Raw genomic sequence first — 13,019 nt, forward strand, 5'->3', positions numbered from 1 at the left:
ACTTGGGAAGCACTGTTAAACAAATGCGGTGAACTTTCCTAGGCTGTATTATAAAGGTAAATGCTGTAACTGTTCCAAAATTATATGAAATTCCTAAAGTTTTTGTATGTTCTGATTTATACCAGCTGACCTTATGGTCATCACTAGACATTCTAATTATCAAAATGTTTGTGTCAGAAATAAATAGGTTTTCAGGTCAATTACCTTACAATGAACTCTCATCAGATCTTCAACCATGTCCATCTCTGAGGTTTTTTGTTTTATGTATTTTTTGGTCATGTATAATTATTGTCCTTATCCTTTTGCAAAATGTGTTTCATCTTCAAGGAAATTCATGAAAAGATCTTTCTAACAAATACAGGTTTCTGATATTTCTAAGATCATACAACTAAACTGGGTAAGAATTCCTGGAACTAATGGAAAAGCTGCATTCACACAGAACAGGAATTAATAACATGGGGATAATGAACTGAGGAAGATGATTATAGTTTTTTATGACTCTTGTTTGAAACACTGTTGGTGCTCTAATATTTTTCTTCCAGATTGAGAAAGCTTACTCTTAAGATATCAATGACTTACAGGAATATGATAAAATATACCTTTGTGTACAAATTGAAACATTTAGCTTTGCTCCTGACCTGAACCCTCTGAAATTCAGAGACTCTTGGTGAATATTCTTTCTTTTATGGAATATAATTATCTGCATATATGTGAAAATCTATCCTCCTTGTAACAGGACACCATTGGAAACTGGTTATATAACCAGGGCTTTGACTGGAATGTCATATTTGAGACATGCATAGACAGATATGACCAGACAGCTTTTAAGAACTAAGGTTGACTTTATGGAGCCCCTTGGAAATGTTGACCTGATACCTTGCTTACAGAGTTCCCAGCAGCCTTACCAGGTGAGTAAAGTATGTTACTTTCTGGCAGGTGCAGGAACCTCAGGATATTTTGAGGACCTTGAGATGAGGAATTCACCCAAATCTATAGGTATTGCAGACAAGTCTGACAACAAGTATTTGGCTTGGCTCCAGCCTCAAGAAGCTATTAAAAGTTCAATCTAGAGATTCCTTATGAAAAGTTCTGGCAAAGCGGATTTTTAAAAACTTATATGGCCGGGGCGCCTGGGTGGCTCAGTCGTTAAGCGTCTGCCTTCGGCTCAGGTCATGATCCCAGGGTCCTAGGATCGAGCCCCACATCAGGCTCTCTGCTTGGCGGGAAGCCTGCTTCTCCCTCTCACACTCCCCCTGCTAGTGTTCCCTCTCTCACGGTCTCTCTCTCTCTGTCAAATAAATAAATAAATAAAATATTTAAAAAATTAAAAAAAAATTATATGGCCAATAACAATTCTTGCTGAGCTTATGTAAATAATTAAGCCAAATTTGTTAAACCTGGACTTGTTTTACAAAGGAGTTAGTCTTAATTTGCTTATCTTTTATGGAAATGAGGGTGATTTCAGAGAGAGAAAATGTTTCAAAAACATATCTTTGTAGATATTAGATTTTAATATTATTTATTATAAATGAGAGTAGATCCTAAATTCCTCTGGTTTCCTCAAATATCTGGCTATAACTCTCCAAACCAAAGGATCCAATCTTCTTCCATTCTCTTCACTTAAAGTCATTAAAAACTGAACTGCCTTTTTCCCTGAAGCCCTGCAGACTGAAACTGGACAAATTGAGGTCAACTTCAGAGAAATTGCCACAAATTACCTCGTGTATAGACAATCTTTGTGCCTGTTGCTTTATGAGTCACTCAAAAGAATCACCAGACATTTGAATTGCAAATCAGAAAAACCCATCTGATTGCAGCTGCCTGCTCCCATGCCATCTGAGGATACCTTGAGCCTATCATTTAGAAATCTCACTGACAATACTTGGGACTCAGACAGGGGGTTTGTATTATGCTCCATTAACCTATGTTTTTGTTTCCATAGAAGTTCCTTTTATTAATTACCTGATTGCTTGCTAAATAAAATAGTCTATATGACAGCTAATGCCACCTGCTACACCTGCATTAACTCCTCCTGGGAAGTAAGAATATATATAAATAAAATCAGGCAGCAAGACACTTGGCTACAAGAGGCCCTTGACTACATTTTTACAAAATGTGAGGAGTCTGCACAGTGACTAACACATCAAGCTGCATATGGATCAATTCATCTGGAGAGGTTAAAGAAAGCTTCCAGGTCATTGGAACAATAACTAACTGGACCACAGTTCCCTATAAACCCACCCTATCTCCTCTTCCTGATGGGACTCCTTTTTCTTCTGGTTTCCCAACCTTTCATGGTTATATCTTCTTTTTGGACCCTTAATAACCATTCACCTTATTCTGATGCTTGGACCTTGTATCCTAAAGTTACCAAAAAAAAATTTATTTCCTCTCCCTTCAGAAAGATAAATCTCCAGATGGTGGTCCATAACAACTCTGAAACAAAAGAATATAAACACCCACTAGACCAAGCCATGGGTTCCTTCTACTCCCCACTGTCCATCCAGCTTCCCTAAAACTTAGAGAGCAAGGATTTCTGGAGTACTCAGGCAGGATCAACATCCCACACCAGCATGAAGTAGTTACAGAAGATGGGCCATCTCCGATTTACCTTTAAAAGATTTTAAGGGCCCAGAGTCCTTGAGCAGAGAAAGTTAGAGCAGGCAGTTAGGTTTTAACAGGATGCCTGAAGGTCAGCATTGAGGAAGTTACGGCCAGCAATTGCGAAGGTCAGAAGTCCGTCCTCACAGCACTCCACAGGAAGCTGGATCAAGCCAGAAAGCCCAAGGTGGAGGATGCCATGACAAGAAACCCCTGACAAAATCAGGAAGAAAAAGTGAGAAGCCCTGCTATCAGCCCCAAGTAATAAATGCTCCATCCCCTAATTAACAACTATCAATGAAAAATAGAAACACAAATTAATAACTATCAATAAAAATAGAAACACATTTCCCAGGACACACCTCTCTCTCTCTCTCTCTCTGGCTCTCATATCTTGAGATTGTACTTTTCGCTTTAAGAAACTTTCCTGCTTGTGTTACTCACCCACTGCGCTATGTCTGACCTTGAATCCCTTCTTGTGACAAAACCAAGAATGTCAGCTACTCCTTCAGGTTTGGCTGGGTTGAGGTCTCAGGGCCTAGGGATTCCCCAGTTCACCTGGGAACACTTTCTTCCATGATATAAGGTGTACTCTTCACTCTGCCTGGAATAGACATCAACATCACCTCCACCCTTTATTACCTCACTACTCAAAGTGTGGTCTGCAGAACAGCAACACCAGGATTGCCTGGGAGACTTAGAAATGCAGAATTCCAGGCCCACCCAAGCTACAGAATCAGAATCCCCAATTTTACAAAACCTCACCTTTTATTATACATGATAAATATTACCACTTCCACAAAGCTACTTTTTTTTTAATCTTTCTAATCTGACTATTGTGCACATACTAAAGCATTACAGATGTAATTAAACTTGGACACCTCCTCCCTTCTCTTCCTTCTCTCATCTCTCCTTTTTTCATTTTCCTCCCTCTTTTCTACCTTTTCTACTCTCCTTTACTTCCTGTCAATTCATAGCAGCAGTATTCCCTTAGTTGTCTGCCAATCCATGACTCAGTTTACTTCCACCCTGAATTTCCTTCCAATCTTGCTCCAGTGAAGACTGAGTTTTTTTTCTTTGCCCAGAAATTAAATACTTTTTCTTGCTATTTGATGATTAAAGTAAAGCTAACGTCACAAACATCATCACCACTGATGATGTGGTTCACTGAACCAGTGAATGCGTTTATTTGCAATAAGATACTGTGCGTGTGTATATATATATATGCGTTATATACCATGCTTAGTATGACAAATCCATATTCTTGAAATGAGTGAAACAGCAATTCAAAATTCTTCATGTGGGTAAAATAATAGGATATACTCTTGCTATCAAATTTTTTAGAGCAACTAGATTACTGGGGTTGGGCACCTGGCTGGCTCAGTTGGTGGAGCGTATGACTCTTGACCACAGGGTTATGAATTTGAGCCCCATATTGGGTGTAGAGATTATTTGAAAAATCTTAAAAAAGAAAGAGGAACTGGATTGCTAAAATATTTCAGTTGTTTAAAATATTTTATAAAACATACATGTGCACACACTCCATTTAGACTAACAATCGTTTCATTAATTAAATAAATGAATATTGTTCAAAAAATTATGTGACATGAATTTTCATATATGTTATGCTACTGAGAAGGTTTACATACTTTCAAAACTGGCATTATTTAATTACTAAATATTTGTTCACTACCTGGATCTTGCAATTTGCTTTTACATGGTTAAAAGGCTTTAACATGTTACCTATTTCTGACCCCTTTTGGGCTAAAATGGGTTCACACCTAAATTCTGACCCATGTACCCAGATACTAAGAGCAAAACAGTCCCCATTCTTCTTTACTTTGAGCCCAGAATATGCTTATCCTATAATATCTTCTTGTGGATAAATTCCTTATTAAGTCAATAAAGTCTGGGTCATGATTAAAGCTAAAGTAATATAAAATAATGACACATTTTTGCACACACACTAACTACTAATCCGGATGTAAATTATTAGATTTAAAAATTTGCTTTTCAGTTGTCTTGTTTATTAAAGACAAGTTAAATGTCCTTTATAATCAATAAATACAAAATTAGTGAATATTAATTTTATGTGAATTAATCCACCTTGTAAAAAAGACAAATTTTTCTTTGAAAATGTACACTTTGAGATTAAGTATGATGCTTTATATCATATACACTGCCTGTGCTCTGTTGTAAATTACATTTACTTAAGCAGGAAGGATCCTCCTGAAATCCTAAATAAATCATTTTGTCCTCTCATTCAATAGGTGAGAATTTTCCTGCTGTTTCAAAGTTAACACCTTACCACATCTTTGGCTGTCTATAGAAGGCTTGACTCTAGGATAAATTAATGGAGGGATATGTCAATCTTAGAAATTAAAGATTCAAATAAAAATGGATTAATAAGGCCACTTTTATAACCAAACAAGTGAAAATCTGTGTCAAACCACAAACAATTCAAGCTAAAAATGGGTCACAATGATTTACATATTTCAAGTTAATTTGCTTTTACTCCTCAATCATGACCTACATTTATGAAATTATTTTGCTAGTGTGATCCTATTTGTTGATTGTTAAACCTTATTTGGTTGATATTTGATTTCTGTTCATTGAGCTTAGTATTTTGGAGAAAATAGAAAAACAAGACCAACAAAAATCTTGAAATCTTGAATAATGTGATGATACCTGAGAAAAAGGCAAATCTGTCTATGGAAAATTAGGTGTAGTGTAATTTCAAACAGTTTTAGATGTTCCAGTTCTTTTATCTACTCTTTCTGCTCTCTTTGTACTAAAGCCACTCTTGTTTTTCCAAACTGTGAATACAATAAGTACTTTCATTAAAATCGCATCTCCTTGTCTTTCAATAGAGGACCTGCAAGCCCATCTCCATTTCTCTAATTGTTATTTGCCATTTAATATTTGAAGGACTTCAAACGATTACCTTAATTTCTCTGAATGAACTCTTTTTTCCTATTTATCGTATATGATTTTTGAGAATATAATAATGATGACTAATATTTATTGAATACTTACTAAATACTTTAGAGTATTCTTAACACTTCACATACACTATTTGAACTATGTTTCACAACAATCTTATGCAGGAAGGCTAAATACATGCCAACACCATATAATTCAATGTAAGCAAACTGGGTAGAGCCATTTTCTTAACTTTCTGGCCATATTATATTGCCTTCTGATGAAGGAGATAGAAGGATATTATAGTAGAAACTATTGTATCATATGTAGGAAAATAAATGTATTTCCTGAAGCTTACACATTGTGTGAAACATTATCTACATCTAATGTTCATAGCAATACCATAAAGATATCATCATCATAATCTTTAACATATAAGGAATCCAAGACTCACAGAGAGTCTATATAATTTACAGCAGATCAAAAAGCAAGTATGTGGCAAGATCATTTTTCAAAACAACATATGTTATCTTTAATCCAGGCACATCATATTATATCATTTTGCTCTCAAGCATTGCTAGTTCATTGCAATTTTTGAGGAAGCAAATCATATATATGCCACTGTTATGCATTATTTAATTAGCTTTTTGTTTTGTTTTGCTTTGCTTTTGTGGATTGATGTAAAATACGTGTTCAAATTTCACTGAAACAAATTTTCTCTATTGCATTTCTGATACTTCATTTCAGATGGTGCAGGCCTAATCACAGTCAAAGAATGAATTGGAGGCCTTTTGAAATTTCTCTCCTGGCTAAAAGAAAGTGGCAGTCAACAAAAGAGCCATCTGTTGTGATATCTCCAGCAATAGTGGCTTAGGAGATATAAAAGTCTAAAGAGAGTTTTGCAAGTTATGTCTTAGATAGTAAATAGGACTGAGAGATAATTTTCAGATAGGAAGCTAAAAAATATTTCTTAATCTTTCTTTGGAGTTTTGAGGATGGTCAGAGAATTATAGGTACTAGAATATTATATACACAACTAAGAATATGGTCAATTTTAATATTACAACAAACTAGCATGAAGAATAAAATATAATCTCCTTAAAACTATAATGCTATTGATTTTAAGAGTTTGACATTTTGAAGAGTCTTATATTTCAAGAATGTAAAAATAAATTCAACATTAGGTCATTTTTAGAATCTTTGGAAGAGATCAAAATAAGATTGTTTCATCTTTAGTAAAAAGAGTACCCAAGGAGCAAATCTGAAAATGGTAGTGTGATGAGCTCTTTGGACCCTTTCCTTAGTGAAACAACCATAATTGGTGAACATTATTTAAAAAAAATCTAAGTCTCTGAAAATTGTCCTTAGAGCATACAGCAAATTAATAAAAATTTATTCAAGGAAATCTACTAAATCTGTGCTACAAGTGTCAAAGTTTACACTACTTGAGAAAGGACTTCCTCTTTTATTCCATCCCCCACCCTCCACACACTGTAATGGAAAGCTCCACTCTTGTGGGTTTGGCCAAAAACATGTGACTCTCTAATATGGGCTAATGTATCTCCTTCTCCAACTCACTTGAAAAGGCCAGCACAACCCTGAAACCAAAATCTGACCATGGCATTATAAAATAAAAAGAATACATACAGAACAATGGCCTTCCTATATATGGGCACAAAATTCTTTGACAAAAATTAGCAAAGCAAACAGTAATATGTAAATATAGATAGATAGATATAGATAGATAAGATGACACAGTGGGAAAGAATTCTAGATGGGTTTTCTAGTTCAAAATTAATCAAACTAAATAATTATATTAACAAAATAAAGGAGGAGTGCCTTGGTTGCTCAGTTGGTTGTGACTCAGACCACTTCAGCTGGGGTTGTGATCTCAAGGTCCTGGGATCAAGCCCCTTGTCAGGTTTCCTGCTCAGTGGGGAGTCTTCTCCCTCAACCCCTTCTCCCCCGCTCATGCACACACTCTCTCTCAAATAAATAAATAAAATATTTAAAAATAAATAAATAAATAAATAGGAGAAAAATGTATATGCTAATCTTAATAAATGCAGAAAAAGTGTTTGACAAATTGAGCCAATAGGGGATTAACAAATTGTGATTTTTTAACAAATAAAAATAAAGACTTTTGATATATTCAAGAGAATGAACAAATCTCAAACAATATTTTATTTTTTTATTTTTTATTTTTTATGGGATTTTTTTCCATTATGTTCAGTTAGCCAAGATATAGTTCATCATATGTTTTTGTTGTAGGGTTCAACGATTCATTATTTGCATATAACACCCAGTGCTTATCACAACAGGTGCCCTCCTTAATACCCATCACCCAGTCATCCCATCTCCCCACACCCCTCCCTTCTGTAACCCTCAGTTTGTTTCCCAGTGTCCAGAGTCTCTCATGGTTTGTCTCCATCTCTGATTTCTTCCCAGTTTTCCCTCCATTCCGCTGTGGTCCTCTGCTCTATTCCTTATGTTCCACATATGAGTGAAACCATATTGTAATTATCTTTCTCTGTTTGACTTATTTCAGTTAGCATAATCCCCTCCAGTTCCATCCATGCCAATGCAAATGGTGGGTATTCATCCTTTCTGATGGCTGAGTAATATTCCATTGTATATACATATGTACCACATCTTCTTTATCCATTTGGCTGTTGAAGGGCATCTTGGTTCCTTCCATAGTTTGCCTAATATGGACTTTGCTGCTATGAACACTGGGCTGCATTTTCCCCTTCTTTTTACTACATCTATATCTTTGGGGTAAATACCTAGTAGTGCAATCCCTGGGTCGTAGGGTAGCTCTATTTTAAACGTCTTGAGGAACCTCTATACTGTTTCTCAGAGTGGCTGTACCAGCTTGCATTCTTACCAACAATGCAAGAGGGTTCCCCTTCTCCACAACCTTGCTGACACTTGTTTCCTGTCTTGTTAATTTTTGCCATTCTATCTGGTGTAAAGTGGTATCTCATTATGGTTTTGATTTGTATTTCCCTGATGGCTAGTGATTTTGAACATTTTTTCATGTGTCTGTATGTCTTCTTTGGAGAAGTGTCTGTTCATGTCTTCTGCCTATTTCTTGAGTGAATTATTTGTTTTTTGGGCATTCAGTTTGGTAAGTTATTTATAGATTTTGGATATCAGCCCTTTATCTGAAATATCATTTGCAAATATCTTCTCCAATTCTGTGGGTTGCCTCTTAGTTCTGTTGACTGTTTCCTTTGCTGTGCAAAAGCTTTTTATCTTGATGAAGTCCCAATAGTTCATTTTTGCTTTTGTTTCCCTTTACTTTAGAGACGTGTCTTGAAAGAAGTTGCTGTGTCCAATGTCAAAGAAGTTATTGCCTATGTTCTCCTCTAGAATTTTGATGGATTCCTGTCTCACATTGAGGTCTTTCATCTGTTTTGAGTTTATCTTTGTGTGTGGTGTAAGAGAATGGTCCAGTTTCATTCTTCTGTATGTGGCTGTCCAGTTTTCCAGGCACCATTTATTGAAGAGACTATCTTTTTTCCATTGGATGGTCTTTCCTGCTTTGTCAAATATTAGCTGGCCATAGAGTTGAGGGTCCATTTCTGGGTTCTCTATTCTGTTCCATTGATCTATGTGTGTGTTTTTGTGTCAATATCATACTATCTTGATTACTATGGCTTTGTAATATAGCTTGAAGTCAGGCTTTGTGGTGCCCCCAGCTTTGGTTTTCTTTTTCAACAATCCCCTGGCAATTTGGGGTCTTTTCTGGTTCCATACAAATTTTAGGATTATTTGTTCCAGCTCTGTGAAAAATGTCGATGGTATTTTGATAAGGATAGCATTGAAAGCATAAATTGCTCTGGGAAGCATAGACATTTTCACAATGTTTATTCTTCCAATCCATGAGCTTGGAATGTTTTTCCATCTCTTTGTGTCTTCCTCAATTTCTTTCATAAGTGTTCTGTAGTTTCTAGAGTATATATTCTTTACCTCTTTGGTTAGGTTTATTCCTAGGTATCTTATGGTTTTTGGAACTGTTGTCAATGGAATTGATTCCTTAATTTGTCTTTATTCAATTACATTGTTAGTGTATAGAATGCAACTGATTTCTATGCATTGATTTTGTATTCTGCCACATTACTGAATTGCTGTATGAGTTCTATTAACTTGAGGATGGAGTCTTTTGGGTTTTCCACATAAAATATCATGTCATTTGTGAAGAGTGTCATCCCCCCACCCCCCTCCCATCTAGAACCCTCAGTTTGTTTCTCAGAGTCCATAGTCTCTCATGGCTCATCTCCCCCTTTGATTCCCCCCTTTTCATCCTTTCCCTCCTGCTATCTTCTTCTTCTTCTTCTTCTTCTTCTTCTTCTTCTTCTTCTTCTTCTTCCTCTTTTAACATATAATGTATTATTTGTTTCAGAGGTACAGGTCTGTGATTCAACAGCCTTACACAATTCACAGTGCTCACCATAGCACATACCCTCCCCCAATGTCTTTGAATGCAGCAAAGGCAGTCTTAAGAGGAAATTATATAGAAATAAAATCCTTTCTCAAGAAACAAGAAAGGTGTCAAATATACAACCTAACCCTACACGTAAAGGAGCTGGAGAAAGAACAGCAAATAAAGCCTAAACCCAGCAGGAGTAGAGAAATAATAAAGATCAGAGCAGAAATCAATGACATAGAAACCAAAAGAACAGTAGAACAGATCAACGAACCTAGGAGCTGGTTCTCTGAAAGAATTAACAAGATTGATAAACCCCTGGCCAGACTTACCATAGGTGGCTTTTATGATATTGAGGTATGTTCCCTCTATCCCTGTACTTTGAAGGATTTTAATCAGGAAAGGATGCTGTATTTTGTCAAATGCTTTCTCTGCATTGATTGAGATGATCATATGGTTCTTTTTTTTTCTTTTATTGATGTGCTGTATCACATTGATTGATTTGCAGATGTTGAACTACCGTTTCATCTCAGGAATAAATCCCACCTGGTCATGGTGAAAAATCTTTTTAATGTACTCTTAGATCCTATTGGCTAGAACCTTGTTGAGTATTCAAACAATATTTTAGGTAAAATTTCAGGCTACAAAAATATATACTCCATGATTTCATTTATATGAATTTCAAGAACAGGGATTATCTATGGTGATATAATTCTGGAAATTGTTACCTATTTGTGGTGCTAACTGAATGACAATACCACAAGGGTACTTTTCAGGTTATGAAAATATTCTATATTTTGATGGGATGGTGTTTATACAGGGTGTATATATTTTTTAAATTCATTAAAATATACATTTATGGCAAGTAATTTAACTGTTGTAATGTACCTTAATACAAATAAAAGAATAAAGAAGGGCAAAAATGTAAAATGTATTATGAAAACTTTTTCTTTTTTTTAAGATTTTATCTATTTATTTGACAGAGAGATAGAGAGCACAAGTAGGCAGAGAAGCAGGCAGAGGGAGTGGGAGAAGCAGGCTCTCTGCTGAGCAGGGAGACCAATGCAGGGCTTGGTCCCAAGACCCCGGGATCATGACCTGAGTTGAAGGCAGCTACTTAACCAACTGAGCCACCCAGGTGCCCCTATGAAAATTTTTTCTAATGTAATCATTAACACCATAATTTCTTACATGGTTATGCCATTTTTTTTAAAGATTTCATTTATTTATTTGAGAGAGAGAATGAGATAGAGAGACAGCATGAGAGGGGAGAGGGTCAGAGGAAGAAGCAGACTCCCTGCCGAGCAGGGAGCCCAATGCGGGACCCAATCCCGGGACTCCAGGATCATGACCTGAGCCGAAGGCAGTCGCTTAACCAACTGAGCCACCCAGGCGCCCAGGTTATGCCATTTTTTAACAGTGTCCCATTGTTGGACATTTGTCTTGCATCTAGTTTCTTGTGATGTCTTTATGATAGTTTATAACATTTCTTGGGAGTTGGTGTTTAAGTTGAAATATTTTAAATCTCTTGATGCATATTACCAAATTTCTTTAGAAAATTACTGTATTGATTTAAATTTTGTTATACATTTTTCATCAGCATGTGTCTCTCTTGAGATACATATTTATGCATATAGTCTACATACATATTCACAACTTTTGAAGTATACTTGACATACACTAAACTGTATATATTTATTGTATAATGAGTTTGTTATATGTACACATCTATGAAACCATGACCTCAATCAAGATATTGAACATTTCCAAAGCCCTTAAAAGTTTTCTTATGCTTTTTGGTAATCCTTCCCTCAAATGCCATTACTGCATAACTGCTCATCCACCTTCTGTCACTGAGATTACTTTGCATTTTCTGGTATACCATGTAATAAAATAAATTGCTATGATCTTTTTTCATTCTTCTTACATTTTCCACAATAATTTTGAGATTAATCTCTGTATTTATTTCTGAATAGAATTATATTAAACAATTTGCTATTATTAAATAAACTAATTGTTGTCATTTGACAACAGCCAATGTAAGATTCCTTAGAGAGGTACACAAAATGAGTACCACCATCTCCTATGCTTGACATAATTTTCTGAGCTTTAGTATAGAGAGGTAAGAGCCCAGATTAGGAACAGGGTCTGCTACAGAAGTATCTGTGATTGATAGAGCAAAGAGGAATTGGGTATACAGTATCCAAGATATTTGTATGGAAATACTTCTTGGATTCTAAGCCAATTTCTGGACTGCAAAAGCACAGGAAAAAAATATGACGTTCTTAGAGATAGCAGCTGCTAGGAGACTGAGAGCAAATGAAGAATCTTCCAGTGTTGGGAAGATACTAGCCATTTGGATCAGCAAGAATGCAGAGATTATAGTGGACACCCCCCCAGTTCTTTCAATTGGAACCCCACAAAACCATGTAACTTTGAGGAAGAACATGCCATAAGAATAAAAGCTTTGTTTTAAGATTAAGGAAAAAAATAATATAGACCCATCTTAATAAAGCAAAATTTAGGCTTCTTCAGCAGCAAGGTGCCTACCAGAACAAAGTAAAATGTTTTTTTTTAGAGAAAGAATACAGTAACCAGAATCTCAAAAATATGCATCACTTACAGTGTCCAACATACAAAACAAAATAGAACAGCAACAAAAAGATATTTAAGGATACAGGAAAAAGTAACTGATAATAGTGATAAAATAGTTGATAGATGTATACCCTTAGATAATCCAGATATTGGAGTTAGTAGAAAATAATATCAAAATAACTATAGCTAACATTAAATCCAGAGGGAAATATAGAAAACAGATGAAAAGATGAAGTATCTTAACAGAGAATTATAATATACAAAAAAATAAATCTGTATTTTAGAACAGTAACCTATAAAGAATTAGTAACTCATTGAATGGGTTTAACAGAAGACCCAACACACTAGAAAATACACTTAAACTGGGCGGAAAAATAAGGATGAAAACACATGTGCAAAAGTCCTGACAAGTGTAATAGGAATTCCAGAAGGAAAGGAGAGACATAGGGACAAAAATCAATATTTGAAG

At 35.5% G+C, this 13,019-nt stretch overlaps 1 protein-coding gene across 1 annotated transcript in view; it reads right to left on the bottom strand.

Moving 5' to 3' along the window:
- Positions 1-13,019, bottom strand: part of CNTN5 (contactin 5) — a 1,400,310-nt gene that overhangs the window by 1,069,929 nt on the left and 317,362 nt on the right. The window lies entirely within an intron of this gene.

The sequence above is a fragment of the Zalophus californianus genome, chromosome 11 (assembly GCF_009762305.2).
Source record: "Zalophus californianus isolate mZalCal1 chromosome 11, mZalCal1.pri.v2, whole genome shotgun sequence".
NCBI lineage: Eukaryota > Metazoa > Chordata > Mammalia > Carnivora > Otariidae > Zalophus > Zalophus californianus.